This window comes from Orycteropus afer, unplaced genomic scaffold (assembly GCF_000298275.1).
Source record: "Orycteropus afer afer isolate SDZICR_OR568_19922 unplaced genomic scaffold, OryAfe1.0 scaffold00308, whole genome shotgun sequence".
In the NCBI taxonomy this organism is placed as follows: domain Eukaryota; kingdom Metazoa; phylum Chordata; class Mammalia; order Tubulidentata; family Orycteropodidae; genus Orycteropus; species Orycteropus afer.
In genome coordinates this window covers 3,826,510-3,833,404 of record NW_006921895.1, presented here as the reverse complement: position 1 = coordinate 3,833,404, position 6,895 = coordinate 3,826,510, and positions in this window count along the sequence as shown.

Genomic DNA, 6,895 nt, shown 5'->3' with positions numbered 1-6,895 from the left:
AAATGGAGGTGATGAGGGTGTATTTGAGATAGAAAGAGAAGTCATTGTCTCAATTTGAAGATCTGCATTATCATTGACTATTTTTGCCTGTATACCTTGAATGCAGTGTCCTAAAGTGCAAATTCATTGCAATCATGATGCTTTACACACTTTATAATATACTTTTACCTTGAATTCTTCTCAGCACCTAGTCACAAAAGTCAATTAATGCAACTAATATAAGTGCATTTGAAGCTTGTTCAATGTCATTTGACTAACTGGGGCCTTTTATCATAATGTCTTCTCCCTCTATATTCCCTCCTTACCTAACCAGGGACTTTCATTGAGAAACAAAGGCAAGCTTCAGACTAGTGAATCCTAGGTACATACACTTGCCTTTAAAGGACAGATAAAAATGTAACCTTCTGAGAAGAAGCAAAACTTTGCCTTGTTTGCCATGTTTTTCTTGATTTAGGTGCCTGATACCCATGCTCATCTTGTATGACTCATTATTCATTACCCAATTGTTCTCTCACATTCAGGACCTTTTGCTTACCTGAACTCTGAGGCCTGCCTGGTTCTGCAAGTCTCTTCCCCTTGATTCTACAACCCCGCTTATACTAGCTATTTAAGTAAACTTTAATCTATCTATCTTGAAGAAAAATAGAAAAGAATTGCATTACCACATATTAAATATTTATTAATTAATCAAGTATTTGTTGTTGTTGTTGTGTGCCTTTGAGTCAGACCTAACTCCTAGCGACCCCTCCTTGGGTCTCTGAGTCGGTATCACTATGGAAGTAGATTGCCCAACTTTCCTTCAGAGGAGTGGCTGGTGGATTTGAACTGCCAGCCTTCTGGTTAGCAGTCAAGTGCCTTAGGCATGACACCACCAGAGCTCTTAACCAAGTATTTATAATATGCTTATTACCTTTCTAGACACCATTGTAGGAAGGGTAACATATCAAAGTCTGGTCCCTACTCATTGCAATAAGAATGAATACAAATTGAAAATGTTCTTATGTGCTGTCAGTTGATTCTGACTCATGGTCACTCTATATGACAAAGTAGATTTGCCCTCATAAGGTTTCATGTGCTGCAATCTTTATGGAAGGAGCCCTGGGTAAGTGCTTGGCTGCTAGCAGAAAGTTTATTGGTTTGAACCCATCATCAGCTCTGTGAGAGAAAGACTTGCTGATATACTCCCTTTACAACCTAGGGCATTCTATGAAGTCGTTCTATTCTGTCATGTAGGGTTGTGATGAACTAGAATCAACTCCATGACACACACCAACAACATATACAGGGGCAGATCATCATGTTTTATCTCCTTTGGAGCCATTGGTGAGTTTGAACCAATAACCTTCTGTTTAGCAGTTGAATGCTTAACCCTTGTGCCACCAAGACACCTTAAATTGAAGATAAGATGTCTTAAGCCTTAGAAGTTTGCTTCTGTAAATATTTACAGTCTTGGAAACCTTATGAAGCAGTTCTACTCTGTTCTGTAGGGTCATTATTAGTAGGAATTGACTCCATGGCAGTGGGCTTGATTTCATTTGGTTGAAAATTAGATAAGGGGTCTCCTTCTCCCCTGCTCTTTTAGAATTCATTTTAGATAACTTGTGGTAAATCATTTCTTTATTCTTTGAAAAGGATGTCACTCTAAGGTGTTTCCTCAAAGACCTTGCAGCCACCTCTTTGAAATGTAACTTTAAGCAACCCTCCCCTAACTGTCAATTTCTTGGAAGGAGATTAGCATAACCTCAGGTGGCCCAGACTTCGAATTGCAAATCCATCTCATGCCATAAAGATAGTAGAATATTAGCAAATTTATCTTGAAAACATGAATGTAATTGGTTGAACCAACTCAGTTATATAAAAGGTCAGATTTCTCTGTCTTTACCATCTTTTTAGCAGATAGCCTTCACATTCAGGTTTAAGGCATATTCAACAAAACCCTTCTTTCCCTTCTATTTTTTGTAGAGAGGTTTTGTGAATTGGAAGCAGATTTTGTTTTCATTAACTTTCCCTAACATTGAAGAGTTTTTTTTTTTTTTTTCCTAGAAGGAAGAAACAAGTAAAGAAATTAATCTATATAAATAAATAAATAAGGATAACATGCCAAGGGAGCTCTGGTAGCATAGTGCCTAAGGCACTTGACTGCTAACCAGAAGGCTGGAGGTTCAAACCCACCAGCCATTCCTTGGAAGGAAGATGGGGCAATCTACTTCCATAGTGATACCACCTTGGAAACCCAAGGAGGGGTTGCTATGAGTTGGGTCCAACTCGAGGGCACATAACAACAACAACAACAACAAGATGCCAAAGTCTGGTCTATTTGGACTTTGGATGAAAGAGACTATTCTGGATGAAGATCCTTGTAACCAATGAAAGAGAACATTGTTTTATTATTATGGTGAGTCAGGGCAGGATCAAGGTTCAAAGAGAAGTCAGGGAGACCTCTCTGCCATAAAAAACGGGGTAGTCCTGGGAAGATGGACTGAATAGCATTGCAAGCAAATTAGTTGTTGACTCAAACTCATGATGATCCCATGTGTGTCAGAGTAGAACTGTGCTCCATGATGTTTACAATGGCTGATTTGTCAGAATTAGATGGTCAGGCCTTCCTTCTTAGGTTTCTTGGGGTGGACTCAAACTTTCACTGTTTCAGTAAGTGTTTAAGCATATACTGTATTTCATTCCAAGCAAAAAGGTGGAGGAATGAGCTTGGAATGCAGAATAGAAAGGACAAAGATCTCTTTCCACCCACCACACGCAATAAAGAAATGTAGTGAGTCTTTTTCTGATTCTATTCCAAGATCCTGGGATTCTCTGGGGAAGCATGGATATAAATTTTGTATTAAATGTGCTAAAACAAAACTATATTAAGTCAATAATGGAAACTGATTGAAGTTTTTTAATTATAACTTTCAAGTCAGGGTAACATTTTGACTGTTGTTCTTGTTGTTACATGCTGTTAAGTCGGACCCGACTCGCAGTGACCCCTCTTTGGGTTTCCAAGGCAGTACTGCTACAGAAGTAGATAGCCCAATCTTCCTTCCAAGGAGTGGCTGGTGGATTTGAACTGTCAGCCTTCTCGTTAGCAGTTAAGTGCCTTAGGCACTATGCTACCAGAGCTCTGAAGATGAGAAAATCTCCAAAGACGTTTATGCCACATTTTATTGCCATTAAAAAAAAGGCTGAAACAGAACTGATAAGAAATTGTGATCAAGATTTAATATAGAATAGTTATGAAAAACAATTAAAATAATTACTGATTTACCCTAAAATATAGGTGTGGTCTGGACTTTGAAGTTTCTGTTTCCCATAACTAATTGGATTCTTCAGAAGAGCAAAATGTCTAAGGCAAAACAGTCTTGTTAGTTTTCTTATACCATTTTTTTGATGCACAGGTAACTTTTAAAAACAATTTTCATTAAGGCTCAAAGTTCAAAAAAATATCTCAGAGCAATGGTCTGGATGGGTCATCCTAGCTCCTAGATTCCAAGAGAATTAAAACTGTTGTTTAATCTCCTCCCTTTTAATCAGAATTCTGCCATATAATAATAGTATCCAAACCAAAAACCAAACTAAACACATTGCCATGGAGTCAATTCCGACTCATAGTGACCTCCATAAGGTTTCCAAATCTGTAAATCTTTATGGAGTAGATTGCTACATCTCACTTCTGCAGAGTAGCTGGTGAATTTGAGCCACTTACCTAGTTAATGCCCAAATACCTTAAACTGCACCACCAGACCTCGTTAATGGTAGCCAGGTACTATCAAATTTTCTTCTGTCCTTGTGGCAAAGAAGACAGATGTTAATGGAGGTAATCTGACATAGAGTCTAGTCCCTCTTGGCTCTCCTTTTTCTCTGCTGTGCCAGATGAACACAGACCAATTGGTGCACCTTGGATGGCCACTTGTAAGCTGTTAAGCCAATGCACAAAGAAGTAGGAGGGAGAAGAGAAATATTAGAACAATAAGGTAAATTGACTGAAATGACCCAAGGAACCATGGGCCTAAGTCTTTGAACCAAGGGGAAAAATTCCATTAATTATTTGTTTATACATTAACAGAATCAGTAAATCCTTTCTGTGTGTGTCAACAGCAACTACTTTCTTCAAAATCTAAGATTGTGTACTGTTAACATAAACAATTAAGTTCATCTAGTGATACTGCCTCAGAAACCCAAGGAGGGGTCTCTATGAGTCAGATCTGACTTGATGGCAGTGAGTTTTTTTTTTTTTTTTTTTTTTTTTTTGATTAGTAAGCGATAGACTCCTCCTTGGAAGATTAACAGGAAATCTAACACTATTCTATTTTGTAAAGTCATAGCTCAAACTTCAGATACTCCTTGTACTTCTCTTGTTATGATTTTTGCAATTTTGCTTAGCTTATGAACAGAAACTTCTAATTGGAAAATTACAATATTTCAAATAAATTTAAATTTTCATGCAAGAATCAGCAATTTCAGCAATGAGTACCAGTATATTGGCTATAAAGATTCCTATGGCAAAATTTTTCACATATCCTAATTCTACTTTGGGAGCTCTGATGGTGTACTTCCTGAGGCATTTGACCACTAACCAGAAGGCTGGCAGTTCAAACCCACCATTCCTTGGAATGAAGATTTGGCAGTCTACTTCCATAGTGATACTGCCTTGGAAACCCAAGGAAGAGTCCTATGAGTTGGATCAGACTTGACAGCAGTGAGTAGAATTCTTCTTATAATCCTCTTAAATTTCTCTTTCTGGTTTTAACTTTATGTTCCTCTCATATTTCTTATTATCTCTTTTTGTTAATTGATTACATATAAACACAAAGGAATTGCATAACAAGAACAAGATTAATCTGAAGGCAAGAAAAAAAAGACACAAACAAACAAATTAAACAAAATATACAAGCAAAAAAATTAGTTTAGGAGAAGGAGAGAATATTTTTTTTATATCCAGAAAATAGAATGTTAAAATATTGTAATATTCTGCCACTAAACTCATAAGAGTCCCAAATGAGTGTTGGAGTTTCTTTAAGCTGTAATAAAAAGGTATAAAACCTTCCACCTCAGCTGCAAACATATTGGTGAGAAGAGCAAGGTTTGGTCTATTCCATTGGTGTTCTAATGAATCTTTTAACTGATGTCTCCTCCAAAATATTTTTGGATTAAAACAGGGACAGTACTCAATAGTTGACATTTTTGCAAGACAATCAAAAGTTTACATGGCCTGAGACATAATACTTCCCAAAGGATTAAAAGCATGAGTTGCTTTCTTAGAAATAGAAGGGGAGCCTAAGAAAAAAAGGAGTCTGAGTCAAACCTTGTGTCAGCCATTTTAGTTAGGCTAAATGTATGTTTTAGGGTGTCTTTACACACCGCTTTTACCTTAGGAAAAGCCAAGAACCACCACTTCTACCCACATCTATGACCAACAGAAAAGTCTCACAAATTTGCAATTAACCACAGAAAGAGTATCTCAAACTTACATAGGGAAGGGAAGGAACCCAGCCCCAGGAGTATAGTCTGGACTACAGTCAAATCTGCAGAAGACAAAGCAATTCTAACACACTAGCAAAGTCAGTCATCTTATGGAGAACAAGCCAGAATAAACTACCAGAGACTTAAATTTTTCAAAACAACCAAATGCTGTGCGAAGAGACTAAAAGTCAAGAATAGCAGAGATAGAAGATAAAGCCCAAGATAGAATTCCCAGCTCAGCACTGAAAAACACCCTAAGGATGAGAATGTCCTATAGTAGATCTTAAGAGAAGATAACAGAGGTAAATTAAACAAATATAGTTCCTGTACAATCAGAAAACTTAAAATTTCAAATTATAAAAATATATATATATAGCAAAATATTCCAATTAAAAAAAAATGTTGAACAAGAATAAAAAAAGTGAAAATACACAAAATGAAAAAAGGACTAATCAAAAGAAAAAATAAGAAGAGGAAATTTTTCCTAAGCAGATGAAGAAAATGGAAAAAACAGAAAACTTCCAGACAAGTATTAAATATGTTTAAACAAATAATAATAATAATAAGACAAAATAAACTAATGGAGATTAGGGGGAAAAAAGTGAGGAACAAAATGAGGAATTCAATAAGGAAATTAAAAAAAATAAAAATAAAAAAGGAAGTTCCGGTATGATGTTGAAATAGGCAGACAAACTACACAGACCCTCTCCAACAAAGAAAAAGGGAACCAATTAACACAGATACAGAAGATAATCCTGGAGCCCTGAACTTTGAAAGGAAGGATAGAGAAGTGGAATAAACTCAAACTAGTAGAAAAACCTGCATAAAAACACCAAACAAGGAGACATACAGAGCTGTGATCTGCAGTGATCCTGACAGCACGGACACATTGGATATTGCTAAGTCATGTTAGGACCAAAGAATTAACCTAAAAATCAACCCTGCTAGCCAGGGATTGCTTGAGGGACTGCACCGGTGACTGGTGAATAAAAAGGGAAACACCAAAGAGGTAAGGAGCTCTGGTAGTGCAGTTCTTAAGGCATTTGACTGCTAACTAGAAGGCTGGCCATTCGAACCCACCAGCCAACTCATCAGAAGGAAGGTTGGGCAATCTACTTCTATAGTGATACCACCTCAGAAACCCAAAGAGGGTAGTTATGTGTCAGATCTGACTTGACAGCAGTGAGTAGCTAAGAGGGAGACAGGCTGAGCAATGGACTTTTGGCTGTCCAAAGTGTGCAGCTATTTTGAATGTTTTCAAGTGGTTTGACCATTTTGGATATTTGAAGCAACAGTGTTCTTTTAGATTCCAGGGACCTAAAAATAATCTCCACTTGCCAGGGACCACAAGGACATTCTGGAAACAAATGACTGGAAAGATGCAATTTTCCCCTTGTTACTCTTATATCCCACACCCTCTTGGTGAACAAAGGTATGG